Source organism: Mus pahari, chromosome X, assembly GCF_900095145.1.
Source record: "Mus pahari chromosome X, PAHARI_EIJ_v1.1, whole genome shotgun sequence".
Taxonomy (NCBI): Eukaryota; Metazoa; Chordata; class Mammalia; order Rodentia; family Muridae; genus Mus; species Mus pahari.
This window is the reverse complement of record NC_034613.1, coordinates 37,146,674-37,156,183: the sequence shown is the minus strand read 5'-3', so window position 1 is coordinate 37,156,183 and position 9,510 is coordinate 37,146,674. Positions and strand designations below refer to the sequence as shown.

The 9,510-nt window shown below is 38.3% G+C and overlaps 1 pseudogene; it reads left to right on the top strand.

The window, feature by feature from the left end:
* Nucleotides 1-445: 445 nt before the first annotated feature.
* Nucleotides 446-4,437, top strand: LOC110313799 (annotated as a pseudogene).
* Nucleotides 4,438-9,510: the final 5,073 nt, after the last annotated feature.

Sequence of the window (9,510 nt, the reverse complement as noted above, 5' to 3'; positions counted from 1 at the left end):
TGCCTTGAATCCCTTGGATTGGATTCAATAAATAATCTTGCTTGCTATTATTATTGGCATAATTTTATTAGTAATTGTTGTGTTTCCACTCATCTTTAGAGTTTTCCTGAGGTGGAACATTCTGGAACCTCATCTAAAAAAAATAAAAAATAAAAGGAGGGGAAATGTTACATCCACTTCAGTATTGACATGCATGACATGTCAAAATCCTGGAAGCATTACCTAGGTGAAGAGTTTCACAAAATCTTAGTCTCCTGGAACTATGGCATCCCATAGCACATATGCTCTACTTTTGTTTTTGCGAATGAATCTGTGTGTTTCCATTCTGTATTGTTTTGTGATGGGTGCATCCAAACAATGACTTGCCAAATAACTAAGCAAAATCAAACTTTGCTTCCTGGTCTTCATAAATGCCCTAGTTATCCCCATGGTCCTTGAGCCGACAATGGGTTTGGAATTCAGTAAGAATATTGCCTATTCAGAGACTTTCAGAATTGCCTCTAGTATTGTAAGAGAGATAGTGAAAGAAATCAGGCATTACTATCTATTACATAGAGTTAGAAATCTCAGAGCAAGCTTAGTAAAGTAAGTTTAGAATTCTTATTATAGTTATGTATGGCAGCCTACATTACTTTTTAGTAATTAATCTCCCCCAAACTATCATTTAGAATAAAAGCCAAGTTGCTCCCATAAACAGGATTTTACAATGGTTTAGGAAGTAGATCGGGCTGTGGTTTTAGAGAATTACATTATTCATGAAATGGTTAGCTGGATCAGAATTCTCTAATTAGAACCATGATTGGGTATGAAAGCTCTACCCCTGGGAGTATAAAGACCTCACACCTGGATTCTAAGACTATAGGTGATCTTAGATAGAGATGAATTTGTCTCAGTTGTTTTATTTCCCAGTTCCTTCCCAGTCTTTGTGTTTGCATTCCTCTGTTTTGTGTAAGAGTCATTAAGCATCCTGGAACCTCATTGTACCTTGCTGGTGTGTCACCTAATTTCCATATTTTCAATTTGAAAAGTTACATTCAGATCCAACACAATCCCTTTTGTCCTGTCTGTCACCCCATTCTCACCGATTGTATGTTCACCTACTGGAATCCCTGATTACCAATGATTGAGGGGGGCCAATAGAGCAACCTGGCAAGAAAGAACCTCAGATGAAGAACAGCCTCCATCACATTGGCCTGTGGCCAAATCTGAAAGGAATGATCTTTTTTTGATGGCTGATGTGGAAGGGTCTAGCCCACTATGGGTAGTGTCATGATGTATGATGATGATGTACACAGTGTGCTGGGGACCATGGAGGGAACTGAAAAGGAAGATCTATGTGGCACAAACAAGTAAAGTGCCCTCTACTTTGTGAGTAAATTCCATACTTACCTGTATCCCTGATTCTGTCTACCCATGTTTCTTTTCCTTTCTTTTCTTCTTCTTCTTCTTCTTCTTCTTCTTCTTCTTCTTCTTCTTCTTCTTCTTCTTCTTCTTCTTTAAGACAGAGTTTCTCTGTGTAGCCTTGGCTCTCCTGCAACTCACTCTGTAGACCAGGGTGGCCTCAAACTTAGAAATCCATCTGCCTCTGCCTTCCAAGTACTGGGAATAAAGGAGTGGACCACTATGCCTGGCTCCCATATTTCAAAAGTAAAATTACCTCATCTCTTTCATCCTGTTTTACTGCATGTAACCTAAGAAATTCCTTGTAACCAGAAATGCTGGTAAATTTTAAAGACCTTTAAAATATGACTGGTAGATAGTGGATTTGTTTGTTTGTCTCAACTTTGTAAACAGGCCGAAAAGTTAATTTTTTCTCACTCTTTGCAAAGAAACCATAATTCATGATTGACATTGACTTCAATAAAAGGTATTTAATCCTGTCAAGTTCCAGCTTTGTTTAAATAAAAATCGTCCTCTAACTATAGGTTTTAATACGGTGTGCTATCAGGTGGGCTGCCTCAAAGAGTCTTGCAGCATTTCTGATATACGAGAACGGCTTAAAGGTAACCAAGGGAAAGACTAGAAAAGGGAAAATAACCGCGAAGGATGTTTGTGAGTCAGAAACACAAGACTTTCACAAAATAAAAACAAAGCAAAACAAAAACAAAACAAAAAAACAGACAAAAAATGAGGCAAGAGTGATCTACTTGGGCAGAATGTGACTCAGATCATCAGATCATTTGGGTAGGGATTTCATTTTGGATTTCTAGGAGGACATATGAGAAGCTAAAGCCTAGATGCTGAAAGTTTCTGAGTGTAACTAGGGAAGGAACCAGTCTGAGAGGGGTTCTATGATGTAAGCTGAGCTAGGGTGATGTCACATAGCACTGGGCAGATGTTGGGCATTTATTCCACTTGGGAGCACTAGAATTCCTTGAAGGTAGGTTCACTATCTTCTCAGTGGTGTGTGAAAGCCAAGTCAGCTCCTGGAGCACAAAAATATTCAACAGACTTTTGGTGACTGGCCAGTTTCAGAAGACAGAATCTGGACGACTAGAACATTTTCTTTAGGTAAATACATTTATTAAGTAACTGGGACCCTCATAGCTCCAGAAAGCTAAAAGTTTTCCCTCCTACAGTGAGTAACTGTACATTCTAATTTTGCCCTTGTTTGGAAGCTAGGGGGATTGTCCAAATTAGTTAATCTCCTGAGTTTATTATCCTTGCTATCAATATCTAGTTCACAATTTGATTAAAATACCAAAGCTCCTCTTTGTCTNTGTGCATTTTAGAAGATATTAGTTGTAAATGGCTGATACTGAGTGGACTTGTTGAGGTCTTGTTGATGACAGAGATGAAATGGTTTCACCTAATACATCTTGGAAAGGATCAAGAGACACAATACAAATAAAATGTCCAATGGTGTGCTGTGTCCCTGGGCATATATTTGTGAATGTATAAACCTAGCTTAGACCTTGCAGGTAGAAGAGAGGTGTGGCAATCATTCTGGCTTTTTTTTCTATTCTGCTTTCTTATTGAGGGGGGACAGGCATGCCAACTCCCAAATTGACCTAGCCATTCAATGAGAGGTTCCTCAGAAGAGGCAAATTACCTCAGGGCTTAAGAAATATGTCTCTGTGTGTGTTATTATGAGCTGTAGAGAATCAATTGTCAATTTCCAAATGAACTTGTTTGTTTGTTTGTTTGTTTGTTTATTGAGAATGAGTTTCTCTATGTGTAGCTTTGGCTGTTGGGAAACTCAAATGTAGAACAAGCTGGCCTAGATCTCACAAAGCTTTGCCTCCCTCTGCCTCTTGGATACTGGGATTAAAGGCCTGGGTCACCACCCCCTCCTACTAATTTATTTTTTAGTTATTCTTTGGATTTTTTTTGAGACAGGGTTTCTCTGTATAACACTGGATGTCCTGGAACTCACTTTGTAGACCAGGCTGGCCATGAACTCAGAAATTTGCCTGCCCCTGCCTCCCAAGTGCTGGGATTATAGATATGTGTCACCACCACCTCATATTAACTACTTAATATGATAAAATTAAGTATAGAAACCCAAACCTCTTTAGCATAGCCTTCTTCACCTGTTCAGAAATCCTCTTAGAGAAGAGCCTTGGTCCAGCATTCTCTCCCACACCACCCCCATTGCCCTACAAGAACTCAAATTTATATATGACAGAGACAACAGCATTGGGTCTTCAGGCAAGATCTGCAAACCCAGGAAATGGGCAAGTATGAAGCCTGAACACAGAATGATAGCCACAAGAAAGTAGACCAGAAGTTCTGTGGCCTACCACAACAGGTCTACAGCCATGAAGAAGACAATGTCTCTGTAGAGGCTGAGCATTCCATCCCTCAAGAGGAAGAGGCAGAAGCCTTCTCCCCAAGCCCCCAGGAATACTGTTGGGTGCAGAATTTCTCATGGTTGGAAGGAAGGTAGGTCAACCACCAACAAACCCTTCTCTGTATTTGGTGAAATAAGGCAGAATTGTCTGTGTCTATGGTCAGGAGCTCTATAGCGATGAAAGGATTTTATAGCTTAAGGTCTTACCAAACAAGGTAGTGTTACTTCAGGAGAGAGACAACCAGCTCACGAGCGCCCTGGTTGGCAGAGCAGTAAAGCACCAGTTTGAGGGCAAAAATGGCTCTAAGGCAAGCTGGAGGGGGGTGGTGCTAGCTCTGGTGCCAATTATGCAAGACTGGTTTTACTTCACCAACAAGAAGGATCAGGTCCTCTACGTCTCTTAGCTCCTGGATGACTACTACACATAAGGTAACCTCCACATCATTCCAGAGAAAACTCCTGCAGAGGTGAGATCAGACGATGACAGTGATGTCTTAATAGGTGAATGGGTGCAGTACACCAGACATGATGGTTCCAAAAAGATTGGCAAATTTGTTTACCAAGTTCTATCCAAGCCTTCCATGGAATTTATCAAGTTTGATGGGGATCTCCATATCTATGTGTATAATCTGGAGAAAAATTAAATCACAATGCCAGGGATCTAAACTTATAGGGTTGGGGAAAAAAAGGTTTGTATTCCAGTGTGTTAGATAATTAAGGGTTTTGACAACCCCAGTATCTTTGCCAATTAAATTTTTTGCTCTAAAAATTAAAACATGTGACATATCGTGCTGGGATTGAACACTTTGGTGGAAGAGTCGGGCTATGTGGAAGGAATATGAAAGGAAAACTAAAGCCTTAAGTCAGGCTATGTACAGTACATAAACCTTATGTCACGGGGGCTGGTGAGATGGCTCAGTGGGTAAGAGCACCGACTGCTCTTCCAAAGGTCCCGAGTTCAAGTCCCAGCAGCCAGCCATATGGTGGCTCACAACCATCCGTAATGAGTTCTGATGCCCTCTTCTGGAGTGTCAGCTACAGTGTACTTACATATAATAAATAAATAAATCTTAAAAAAAAAAAAACTTATGTCACTAAAGCTAAAATAACAAGATGTAGCTTCTCTGGTCTGCAGGGAGAGCAAAGAATTGGAGATGGGACTTGGATGAGCAGGGATGGCACCAAAAGATGGATATTTAGGAAGCAGGGGAGAAGGACAAAACATAGGTAGACTCACTGGTGGGACGTCTGAGGGAAAAACATAAAGTTGGGGAAAGAGTGACAGATAAAAGGAATGAGGTTTTGGAACACAAGGTGAAACCCCCAAAACTGATCCAAACAGACTCAGAAATCAGAGAAAATCAGGTTTCATTTGATTAATGAAACCTAGTGAAACTTGTCTCTCTTTTAAAGATTTATTATTTTTACTTATATGGGTGTGGGTAGGGCATGTGCTTGTGAATACAGGTGACCACAGAGATATGGGTTGTCAGGTCCCCTGGAGATGGTGTTAAAGGTGTTTGTGAGCCATTGGATATGATTTCAAGTAAACAAAGCCAGTCTTCTTTGAGTACAAAAGTGCTCTTGACCACCGAGTTATCTCTCTAGGCCCATGGAGTCATCTTTTAAAGAACTCCAATATTCACATGCAAAGAAGAGAACACCATGAAGGTAAGAAAGATCAAATTGATGGTGTTCTTGAAAAAGACTAAAGGATACATTAAGGAATAGAGGACACTGAGGGACAAATGTTTTCCAAGATGGAGTTTTCAAAACATGAAGCAAGAAACCTAGGAAGAATAGGAAGGTTCTGGAAATAGTCAAACTTGGGCCATATCCATAACGGCTTCTTTGGTTTCTTAACAAATAGCCAGCCATCATTACAGAAGTATGTTGGTTTGGGTGGTTTCCAGGAATACATTATTACCATGGTAACACAGACTAGTGAATCCAAAACTAAGTTTATATAGATGAGACTCCCAAAAGCATCATAAAAACATTATTTTGTATGATCAGTTAAAAAAACAGTAATTTAAAAGTGAAAATGAGTATATTGTGAGCTACTTTCAGGTGTTAAATAGATCCTGTGTACCTTCCATGTGCACTCTTTACCTCTGATGCATCCTGTGATCTTTTTGAGGTATCTGTTAGATGCTCCAGATGACCATAAAAAAGAACTGACTCTGGCCTCTTCCATCTGGCTTTCCTCCAAACATATGACTGCCTACATATCTATGGGCCCCTTCAGCCTGTCTGTCCCCTGGAAGTTCCAGTCTTTTATGTATGTGTGACCTTATTCTCAGAAAACACTGAAGGTGTCTCAAATGCATATGTGCTGCCTTCGTTCTTATACCAGTTATCATGGCTTTCAAATGCTACAAGCTTGCCAACCATATAGCTCCCTCCATATGAGGTGGAACTGTGCTCAATGGGGGTCTCCCTGGGGAACATCTACATTTAAGTGTGTCTTTTGGAGGTAGCCTTATCATGGACTCCTTCATTGCTGTTCCTTCTCTCTAGAATAAGTTTGAATGCTGCAGAACTTAAAATACTTCCTATAGTTGATAAATTTTGGTATCTGAAAGATTTTCTGTACCTGATGGCTGTCTTGGTTAGGGTTTCATTGCTTTGAAAAGACATCATGACCAAGGCCATGATATTCTTGAGTATTTTTTTTTTAATTTTAGTGTTTTTGGGGGTTTTTAAGTGTTTTAGTGTTTCTAAGCAGTGGTGGCCCATTCCATTAATACCATCACATTGGAGACAGAAAGAGGGGATTTCTAAGTTTGAGCCCAGCCTGGTCTACAGAGTTAGGACCAGGGCAGCCAGGGATACACACAGAAACCCAGTTCCCAAAAACACAAAGAAAAAGAGAGAAAGAGAGAGAGAGAGAGAGAGAGAGAGAGAGAGAGAGAGAGAGAGAGATTTAGGCTCATTTTAGTGTTCTTTTTTATTTATTTTTATAATTTTAAGGTTTTCATAAAAGGTTTATCAGGTTTTTATAAGAATGTTTTTGAGTTTGATTTGTTTTCAGGGTTTTAGTCTATGTTTAGTGTTTTTTGTGTTTGAAGTATTTTAGTGTGTGTTAGTGTTTTTGTGTTTTTACTTAGTCTTTAGGTTTTATTTTTAGAGTTTTATTGTTAATTTAGGAATTTTTTTTAATGCTCTTTGTTATTTTTTTATTTTTAAATAAATGTTTTATTTGGGGGTTTAATAATTTTTGGTGCTAGGAAGTTTTGGACCATGCCATTAAAACCAGAACTTGCGGGGCAGAGAGAGTGGGTTTCTAAGTTCGAGCCCATCCTGGTTTACAGAGTTTGTTCCAGGACAGCCATGGATACAAAGAGTAACTCATTCTCAAAAAACTCAAAAAAAAAAAAAAAAAAAAAAAAAAAAAAGAGTTTTAGGGTCATTTTTGTGTTCGTGTGTATTTATTTTTAGAATTTGATTGTTTTCTTAACGGGTTTGGTAGTTTTGGTAGTTTGAAGAATGTTTTTGAGTTTTATTGATATTCAGGGTTCTAGTCTATGACTAGTGGGGTTTTTTTTTAAAGTATTTTAGGGTGTGCTAGGGTTTTGGTGTTTTTCATTTATACTTTAGGCTTTAATTTTAGGGTTTTACCGTTATTTTAGGGATTTTTTTAGTGTTCTAGAGTATTTTTTTTTAATTTTAGTGTTTTATTTTGGGGCTTTAAGAGTTGTAAGGTAGCTAGGCAGTGGTGGCCCATTCCATTAGTACCATCACGTGGGAGGCAGAGAGAGTGTTTTTCTAAGTTTGAGCCTAGCCTGATCTACAGAGTTATAACCAGCACAGCCAGGGATATACAGAGCAACCCAGTCTCAAAAAACACAAAGTAAAAATGAGAGATTTAGGCTCATTTTACTGTTCTTTTTTATTAATTTTTATAATTTTAAGGTTTTCATAAAGGGTTTTATCCGGTTTTTATAAGAATGTTTTTGAGTTTGATTGGTTTTCAGGATTTTAATCTATTTTTAGTGTTTTTGTGGGTGTTTGAATTATTTTAAGGTGTATTATTTGGGGGAGGGTTATTTAGTTTTTAGGTTTTATTTTTAGAGTTTTGTCATCATTTTAGGGATTTTTTTATGTTCTTAAGTATTTTTTTTAATTTATTGTTTTATTTTTGTGCTTTAAGAGTTTTACGGGCAGTGAAGACTTGGGAGGCAGAGAGAGTGGATTTTTTAGGTTTTAGCCCAGCCTGGTTTACAGAGTGAATTCCAGGACATCGATGGATACAAAGAGAAACCCAGTCTAGAAAAACTCAAAATAAAATAAGATAAAATTTTAAAAAATAAAATAAAAATAGATTTAAGGTCATTTTAGTGTTATCCCGTGTTTATTTTTTTAATCATTCTATTTAAAAGATTTTGTATGGTGGTTAGAAGAATGTTTTTGAGTTTTATTGGTTTTCAGGGATTTAGTCTATTTCTTGCATATTTTTAAAAAAAAATTTTAGGGTTTTCTTTTTGGGGCTTAAGATTTTTAAATTTGTCAGGCAGTGGTGGCAGCTTTCTGAGTTCTACTCTCTTTTGTTACAGAATAAGTTCCAGGTAAACTTAGGTCCAGTCAATGTTGTATACACCTTTAATTCCAGCACTCAGGGGTGAGAGCCATACAGATCTGAGTACAAGTTCAGCCTACAGAGTTAGTTCCATTACAGCCAACCATAGGAATTAAGGAAACCATTGAAAAGAGAAAGCTTGTGTAAAAGTAATTGAATGAGGGGGTCTAGTTCCAACTCTAACATCCAAAAAATTAGCAAGCTTTGGGAATGTCCCTGTGGATTAGAATGACTAATAGAACAGGGTACTGGTACAACATATGCTGCTTAGCTAGAGCTAAGAAATAGACAGTGATTAAGAAGAGACTAGCACACTGAGGTGAAATCTGAGTTTTACTTGAGAGCACAAAGAAGCTGTATTTCAGAGAAAGAACTCCTGCTGATAAGCAGGTAATGTATAAAAATCTGCCAGGTGGTAGTGGTTTTGAAGAAATGAAGGAGTAATTAATAGCAGTTGAGGCTTGCCAGTGTGAGAGGCCAGAAAAGATCATTAGAGGAAATGCAGCCTCAGTGGCTGTTGAAGACCCAAGAGTGAAGATTTTTTAAAATGAAGTTGAAGCTGGGGACGTTGATGATAACTTATAAGAGCCTATAGGTGGGAGTGCTGCCTAGTTGCAGCCTAAGACCCCAGTTTATTTGAGATGCCAGTTCCATGGGATGCCCAACAAGAACAAAAGGGACTGTGGAGTGAAATTATCTAGAGCCTAATTTGATACAGAGAGCAGAGTTGGAGGAGTGACCCAAGCCTTCTGAAATAGCCCAAAATATCATGTGTGAACCTCAAGGGATACCTGCTCAATAAAGCTGCTAACAGGAAATGGAACCAGTCCCAGTAAAAGAAATGGATTATATTTAACAAATCTGAAAGGAGTTGGATATCAGACATGTAGATCTAGAGTTTGGTTTTTCACCAGCTGGTTTTTGGTCTTGATTTGGTCCAGTATTTCCTCACTATGATGTTTTGTAATGTTAATGTATATCCTGTGATGTTGGGAGTATGTGACCTAATATTTAACTTTGATTTTGCGATTACAGTTAAGAGAATATATGAATCTTGCAACTTTTAAACATTGTTGAGGGTGTGTTAGACTATTTGGACCTTTGGAGTAATATTTAATGTTGGTATGCCTAGGTATAG